This window comes from Varanus komodoensis, unplaced genomic scaffold (assembly GCF_004798865.1).
Source record: "Varanus komodoensis strain SLA01 unplaced genomic scaffold, ASM479886v1 scaffold1, whole genome shotgun sequence".
Taxonomy (NCBI): domain Eukaryota; kingdom Metazoa; phylum Chordata; class Lepidosauria; order Squamata; family Varanidae; genus Varanus; species Varanus komodoensis.
Window position 1 is genome coordinate 16506698 of NW_025335268.1, and position 9010 is coordinate 16515707.

Here is a 9010-nt window from a genome sequence, read left to right on the forward strand (position 1 = left end):
AGCAGCAGCATCGCGTCCTTCCCTTTATTTCCTGGATACTAAAAAAAAAAGGGGGGGGCTGAAAAGGCCCCATGTGAAAAGTGGCCTTGGAGGAGATGCCTCCTTCTGGGCATAGGCAGCTTGTATGCATCACTTGTACAGGGTATAGGATTTTGCCTTTACTTAAGTAAACCTCTAGCTTGTCTGTCATTTTCAGAAGAATGGTATGCAAGGAACACAAGATGAAAAATAAGAAGATACCCTTGAAATGTAAAGCTTCTGTTGCACAAAAAACCCTTTACCTATTCACCTGAAACTTGACAGTATGGATCTCTCATAATGGGCAACTATAGATGTAAACTTCATCCAATTCTGCCAATATTTTTTTAAAATTATTTCAAAAAATCAGAATGTAAAGGCATGCAGCATCAAACTCACTGAACCTATTTTCCATATCTTAGGTAGAAATAACCCCCCTATATACTATGCCTGCAAACCTTGGGAGAAAAATAGAAAAATACTATTTTTAAAATTTCCCATCATAGTCAAGGGGAGGCAAAAAGGCTCACATTTCTATATCTCAAATCAGGTTTGGCACCTGGCTCAAAGGAGATGGCTTTTAGTCTATTTTCCGAAGCATCAAATCAGGAACTGACTCAGATCTTGTGGCTGTTATTCACTTCTCGTTCAAACTGTTTCCAGAGAAAGGGCCATGTAGAAAGGAGGGGTGAACTTTCTGTCTTGCTGGATAATGTCATCAGGAATGGACAGCTCTGACTGACAGCAGTAACACACTTGGAAAAGTCAGAGCCGTCTCAACTCTAAACTCTTTTATTAATGCCATTAACTGAAAATAAACCTGGTGCTTTCCACATGAAAGAGGAGGAGGAGGGGGAGGGTTAAAAATACAGTTTTTCTATAAAGCTAATGAACTTTGGTATATATGTTGTTGCTCAGAGAGCCAAGGAAAAAGAGCCAAGAAGACACATTGAAGCAGCAGATCATGAGTTTTCTTGCTTTCCCTTTAAGATCTCATCTAAATCCAAAACAAAAACCGCAGCTCAAAAACTTCTCCCACATCCCATTTAAACTACATATGTAATCTAATAAAACCCAGGAGCATTACAGTATGCTCACAATCACCAAAGAAGTGCAGAATCCAGTGAAGTTTATGGAATTCTGGGAATTCTGCTTCCTAAATTTTTTTAGTTCTCCTCTTTAAAGAAGAGTGCACATTTGTTGTCTTTATAGTTTACATTTTATGGCTGCAGTCCTATACAATGGGACTTATTTCTGACTGAATACTCATATGATTGCTTTGTAAGAGTATGTGGGCAAAGAATTCAGAAGTCTCAGATGACAAAGGGTATGGTAAATATCATTTCCAATACAGGTAGTTCCTGGGTTATGGAGGAGTTTCATTCTTGAGAATGTCCTTAAGTTGAATTTGCATGTAAGTCAGATCACATATATGAAAAGCATATAAAACACTTAAGAAACATATCCATATACACAAAAACATCTTAAACAATACAGCATTTTACTAATGACAATACAGTAATTACAGGTACTGAAGAATGAAAGAATCTGTAGGTATGTGTGTAGGGATACAGTACAGCTCTTTAAAAAGATTAGATAGAAAGTTAGAAAGACAAAAAATAGTAAAAGGATTATTAAAGTTTAACACTTCTTGAACTAACTTTAAGCCTAACATTAACTGAATGATGATGGAGAAGGGACTGACGTTGGAGAAGATGGACCTGGTACTTGGAGAGTCAGGCTGTAGAAACAACCCTGGAAGCCTACTCCAAGAAAGCAACTCCAGTGGTACCCCATCCTGCCTTTCCAGCAGCAAAATCAAACCCTGACTCTCCCAGCACCAAGTCCATCTCTATCATCATCAGTTAATGTTAGGCTAAATGTTACCTCAACAATGTTCTAAGCTGTTTAAGAACTGTTTCTTTTATTTGTTTTTTAATACCTACACACATACTTACAGATTCTCTCTCTTACTCTTCAGTACCTGTAGTTACTTTATTATTACTATATTATTATCAGTATTATAATGCTATATTGTGTTTATGGTGTTTTGTTGAAGTGTTTAAATGATATATATGCAGAGAAAGGTTTTATTTATAGACACACACACATATACTACAACAAACATTTGGCTTACTCATGTGGTCCACCTTACATACAAATTCGACTTAAGGACGTTCTCAGGAATGGGAACTCATCCATAACCCAGGGACTACTTATATAGTTCTTACTGTCCCCACCCCCAGAACAGGCAAAATATATGATACATTATAGTAAAAAGTAACCCTAAATAAAAGAAACTGTGGAAAGAGACTGAAAATTTATGATCTAATTTGGGCAAACAGTTCAGTTTTTCTTGGAGTAAAACATGTATCAATTCCTAGGGGCCTGGTTTAGGCACATTAGATTCAAAGAAAGAAACAAAATTGTTATATGCAATGATGAAATATGGATGCAGAATATAAGCAAGCAAAAGAAGGCTTACACTCTCCATATCTGTGGCTATATTGGTTCCCTAAATCGGCTAGTGGATGGTCTCCCCACACTAAGAACAAAAAATAATGCCTCTTGCCATGGATCTTATAAAGTTCCTTTCTCCCCTGTTTGAGAGTCTGTCGGTACAGAATAATTTGGGAAGGCAGCTTCAAAGCAATTGTCTCTGGTGTTCTTCCTGACAAACTAAAGGCCATAAGGTTATTGAACCAAAATAACCGTCTTGCCATTCATCAGCTAGAGCTCATCCAAAACACTTGGGCAAAGATTTTGTTCTTTTTTTAAGTGCAGAGTACACATAACACTGGCAAGAAGTCAATATGTAACTGTTATTTCATTCTTAGTCGGTTTCACGCTATGATTCCTCATAATTAAACAATGATCCTATTGAGTGATGACATCGATAAGTTATATAATCAGTCAATGTAAAATTTTGATGATTCACTCATCCAAAACTAAAAGGAGTAAATGGGAAAAGTAGATTTGGGTAAGCAGCTATGCTGGCAAGAAAAGGTAGCATCACTGCCAAGCACAAAGGGACTTCTTATGCTGACAGTTTTTCTAAGACTTGCACTCATCCTTTAAAATGAGTTCAAGGTCTGTGAAATTCGGGAGTAGGTGCTCTCAGTCATGTAGACAAAGACTGGGTGGGGCCCGTCTACTGTGGTTCATGTGGCCACAGTGTGATTCATCGTATTGTAGGTCTTTGCAATAAGGGTGATGTGGAAGGGTTACCACAGATGCAATACTGCAAGTTCCCCCAAACTCTGCATCATCTTATTCATTCTCTCTGCTTTTTGACAATATTTATCCTACCTAGGCTATCAAAGGGGTATTGCTGGACATGGCAAAAAGGCAAACAAATAGGATTTAGGTCATTATACTGTATCTTCTCCCGTATGTACCCACCCAGTCCTTAAGATCCGAGGCAGAGCCCCCTCTCAAAGAACCATCTTCCAAAGAGGTGACAGGGATGGTAAACAGAAGGAGGGTCTTCTTGTTGGTTGTGTCTCACATCTGGAATAGTGTCCCCAAAGAAGCTTCCATGACATCTTCATTGCTAGCGTTTCAGCACCAGGCGAAGAATGTTTTGTTTTCCACATATTTTAATAACTGATTTTTTTGGTTATATACATTTTTTGAAATTTTAAATTGATGTTTTAAGCTGCTATACTCTGTCCCTATTGTTGTATTGTAGTATTTTATGGAGCTATGTTTTTGATTGTTCCTTTTAATGAAATGTACACTGCCCAACAAGCCCTAACAGGGCCATAGGTGCAGTCTATAAGTTTAATAAATAAATGAATAAAATCATGAGATAAGTATCACATAGGCTTTCATCAATTTTTAGAGAAGGGATTTCCAGCCATCAAGAATGTTTCTCATCACTTTTAGAACTCAGTATAACAAAACCTTTCTCACACCCAATCGTACAAAGATATCTCAAAGACATCTTTTTCCAAGGTGAATAAAAATTGTTTTTAAAATATTAAATTAATTTAAAATTGGGGACTCAGCTGTTTTAATTGAACAGAGTAACTTTAAAGCATTTTAAAAGAATCTATATTATTCTCTCAAAAATGAATCCAGAACCCTTTACCAGAGGATCTCGTGTCAAACACATTGGATAAAACACTGTCAATCATGAAAACAAGGAATTCTGGGGAAATTGTCCATCTTTTCAGGTCTTATATTCCACATATCCTACAATGGACAAAGCATTAGCTTTATTGTTATAAGTTTTATACTGGTGCAGAATGGATCAATTGCAGGCATTGGCATCCAGGATAATTCGCTAAACTTGCATGGATGAGCTTGTTCTCCTACCTGATGCTCCTAAGTGATGTAATTTTCTCTGCTTACAGATAATGTATTTTCACTATGGAACAAGTGATTTTCCATCACATAAAAAACTTCCATTGTGCCCAGAGATGGCCAGCTCCTGCTCCTGGGAATGTTTGGGTACTTCACCTGCAAGCCAATGGTCTTACTTGATTTTCTTTTCATATCCACAGATAATTCCAAACAGATATCCATCTTTTAAATAAACATGCAATGTATGTGTTTTGTATAGATAATTACAAGGCAGTTCTACAAAAACCATAAAGGATAATCCAACAGAGAGCATGTGATGATAATCTAGCTGCTATTTCCAAATGCCAAATGAATGATTTACACCTGGAAAGAAAATGTATGCAGTTCTTCTGGTTTTAGGCCTTCTTTTTGCATTCAATTCATATATACATTATTCCAATGGCTGCCTGGCCATGGGAAATCACAACAAATAGGAAAGGAAGACGGATGTATAATGATATAGAATCAGAAGGCAAAGCAGCAGGAGAAAGAAGACATAGGAATCTGTCAGAAGATGAGCCAAATGTAAGTTCTACTACAACAATATAATGTAGTGGTAGAAAGATTAATAGATTCATAGAACAGTAGGGCTGAAAGGGGCCAAGGAGGCTATTGGCTTCAGCCTCCTGCTGGTACAGGATGTCAAGTCACAGCATCCCATTCAGATAACTGTCCAGGTTCACCTTGAATGTCTCTAGTGTGAGAGAGTTCACAACCTCTCTTTGCTACTGGTTCCACTATCATATTTCTCTGATGGTTAGAAAGTTTTTCCTGGTCTCTATCCTGAATCTGGTGTGCTGTAGTTTAAGTTTGTTGTTCCCTGTCCTATGCTCAGGGATGAATGAAAGGAGATCTTTTCCTTCCTTTTTGTAATAGTTTTGAGGTACTTGTAGGGTGCTATCATATCCTCTCATAGTCTTCTCTTATCAAGGCTGTACATTCCTGGCACTCTCAGTCTTTCATCATAGGGTTTAGTTCCCAGATCCTGGATCCTCTTTGTTACACTCCTCTGAACCCTTTCTAGGTTTTCTGCATCTTTTTAAACCTGGGTGTCCAGAACTGAACACATTATTCCAGGTGAGGTCTGACAAGTACTAAATAAACTAGTATCTCTCTTGTCCTGAAAGTGATGCCTCTATTTATGCATCCCTAAATAGTGTTTGCCCTTTTTGTGGTTGCACTGGTTGTTGTCTACAACATGTTTAGCTTGCTGTCTACAACAACTCGAAGGTCTTTTTCTTTTTCGGTGCTGTTGAACCAAGTGTTCCCCATCTTGTATTGAGGCATCTCAGTTTTTTTCCTCTAGGCGGAAAACTAGGTATTTACCCCTGTTGAAGTTCATTCTATTGCTTTCTGCTCAGCCTTCTAGCTTGTCTAGGTTAGCCTGGATCTTCTTTTTGTCTTCCAAGGTGTTAGCTATTCTGCCCAGTTTTGTGTCATCTGTGATTTTAATTATCTTTCCCTGGATTTCCTCTTCTAAATCATTAATAAAGATGCTGAAGAGCACTGGTCCCAGAACTGAACCCTGTGGCACCCCACTCATTACCTATCTTCAGCTTGAGAAGGTGCCATTGATGAGCACTCTCTGTGACTGAAACAGATGTCTCCTCTGAAATACCCACAGACAGATTTTAATCCAAGTGCAGTATTTCATTTTTTAGAAGGAAAAAAACCGCATAGATGATACTAACTACAAGATGGGAATATAACTTCTGGCAGCACTTCTCCAGATGTTTTTGAGTTATCTTTAGATCCTGGACAGAGAATGGAGAAATGAGTGGCAAAAGCACCCTAGCCTACAGGAATACATTGTCAATAGTCACCAGCATCCACAAACAACATCAAATGCATATTCTGCTTTCAATGGAGGATTTAAAGAAAATATACTGCTTTGGGGTTATAGCTGTTAGAACCAAGCATAAATGTTCATGTTGTTGGGAGAGCTAAACTGCACAAAATTCACAGAGCAATTATACAGAGGAATGGTAGGGAAAAAAACAAATTGCAAAAGGCCCAGCTGGTTAAAAACTGGCCAAGTGGAAACCCTACATCTACTTATCATTTAGGGTTGCTTGACACACAAACATTCCAGCACACTTCCCTCATGGAAAATTGTTCCTGAGAGAAAACAGTGCAAGAGTCTGAAAAACTCATATGCTCTAATTATAGGGGAAACTTGAGGTAAAAATGCAAGAAACTGGAGGTTGATTTCCGGAAAGCCATTGTGTCCCATGCATTGATGATGGAAGCCTAACTAGTCCCACCTACGTTTTCTAACTGTATTGCTTTGGCTTGTGTAACATTCCATAAATATTATGTTTTATTGTTCTCATTCATTTCACTGGCTTTTTCTGATGGAGAGTTAACAGTTGTTTCATGAGTGCCTTCACCCTGGGTTGGGCTTATTGTCTTTGACAATCCAAGCACCACATCTTCCAGTTAATACAGACCACATTCAACAATAACACTATAGACTTGGATCAAAGATGCCAGAAATAATTTACATGTTTTAGCTGTGTGTGTCCCACCTGGTTTAACAAAGCATCTACCATGCATTTTTAAGATGCCAAGGGGCCCTCTGAATGGGGTCATTATTGCACTCTCTCCAACATTTGACTGAGCAAAATAGATACAATTGTTCCATACTGAGTTAACAAAGGGTTCACATATCTGAGTAGTATGTTGCCAAGTTCTCAAGTTATTATTTGTATGCTGCTGTGTCCTTTATGCATTTCATACTTGTAAAAATGCAAGTTTACCAAGATTTGTGAGATCTGAAAGATGCATTTATTCAGATAATACAGAGCTCAAACAAAGCAAAGAGTAACTGCATCTATTGAATTTGGTAGCAGCAAATACAGTTCAAGAAGAGGCACCAACCACCAAGATGGAAGCAGCTCCAGTTCATTTCAGATGGGAATGCATAGAAGAATATCATGAGGGACCGTGTCCAAAGTTTGAAATGGTTACTTTAACAAGTGGGAGCTACTGTCATTCTGCTTGGCTTGACTTTACTTCAGAATTATCCTGTTGGATGGTGCTTCTTCTTGGGCTGAATGTCTTGCCATCAGATTCTGTAAATTATTTCTGACATCTTACTACAAAATGTTATGATGCAGCCTAACTCTCTTGCAAGGGAGTAATCAAACCAAATATCTGTACAAAACTGCATATATTAGGGAAAGGGCCTTCAGATATGCAAAATTCTAGGAACATTGCTTATAACACTATCTTAAGCAAAAATGCTGGTATTAGGAGAAATTTGCTTTAAAATGCACATGAAATTCCATGCAAACCTTGGAAAAAGTCTCAACATTCAGACCAAAGCAAGCCTATAGCTAGAGAAGTTAACAAAGTTCAAAATGAAATGAACATGGAAAAATGAAAGCTGAAAAACATGGAAACAAACAGATTTGGCCATCCTTCAGTTGGGTTTGTGAGCTTCTCATATACTGAGCTCTCTACATATAAAGCTATGGCAAATCTAGACAGCATACTAAAAAGCAGAGACATCACCCTGCCAACAAAAGTGCGTATAGTCAATGCTGTGGTTTTCCCAGTTGCAATGTATGGCTGTGAAAGCTGGACCATAAGGAAGGCTGAGTGCCAAAGGATTGAGGCCTTTGAATTGTGGTGCTGGAGGAGACTCCTGCGAGTCCCTTGGACCATAAGGCGGTTAAACCAGTCAGTCCTAGAGGAGATCAATCCTGACTGCCCTTTAGAAGGCCAGATACTGAAGATGAAACTCAAATACTTTGGCCCCCTAATGGGAAGGAAGGACTCCCTGGAGAAGGGCCTAATGCTGGGAACAATAGATGGCAAAAGAAGAAGGGGGCGGCAGAGAATGAGGTGGCTAGATGGAGTCACTGAAGCAGTCAGCGTGAGCTTGGGTGGACTCCAGGGGATGGTGGAGTACAGGAAGGCCTGGAGGAATGTTGACCATGGGGTTGCGATGGGTCAGACATGACTTCGCAAGTAGCAGCAGCAGCAACATATATTTCTATGTTTCTATTTAAGTAAAAACTCCACACAAAAAAACAACATCAAGGGTGGGGGAAGCATTTTAGCTTAAACCTCTCCCCAACATGCTTATTTCCCTAATATAGTAAAATCTTATACAAGGCTGATTATTTAGTTATGTGATCATCCTTCTCCATTCAGTTTGATATGGTACAGGTGCAGGTTTACCACTTCAGTAGGAAGTAGGCCAAAATAGGGCTTAGAGACCTGCCATGAACCAATATTTATTTATTTAGCAAGCTTCTGTGCTGCCCCATTCGCTGAAGCCTCGGGGCAGCTCACAACAATAAATAAATACATATTAACCATATAAAACAATATAATTGGAGATGTCCTGGCCAAAGGTATAAAATCAATAAATAATGTTAACAATTAAAATGACGTTTAAATAAAAAGGTGTTGGCCTGGCGCCGAAAAACAAATGACAGCGCCAGGCAGAACTCTCTGGGGAGAGCATTCCATAGATTGGGCACCACCGCAGAGAAAGCCCTCCTTCAGGTACTTACCCTCCTAAAGTCCTTCATAGCATATTTAATATGCTATATGTATTAAATATTTATTTACTTATTTATTAAGCAGGTACAATTGGGAAGTAAGTGACATGTTGAGGTGGTTTGAGAGCGTC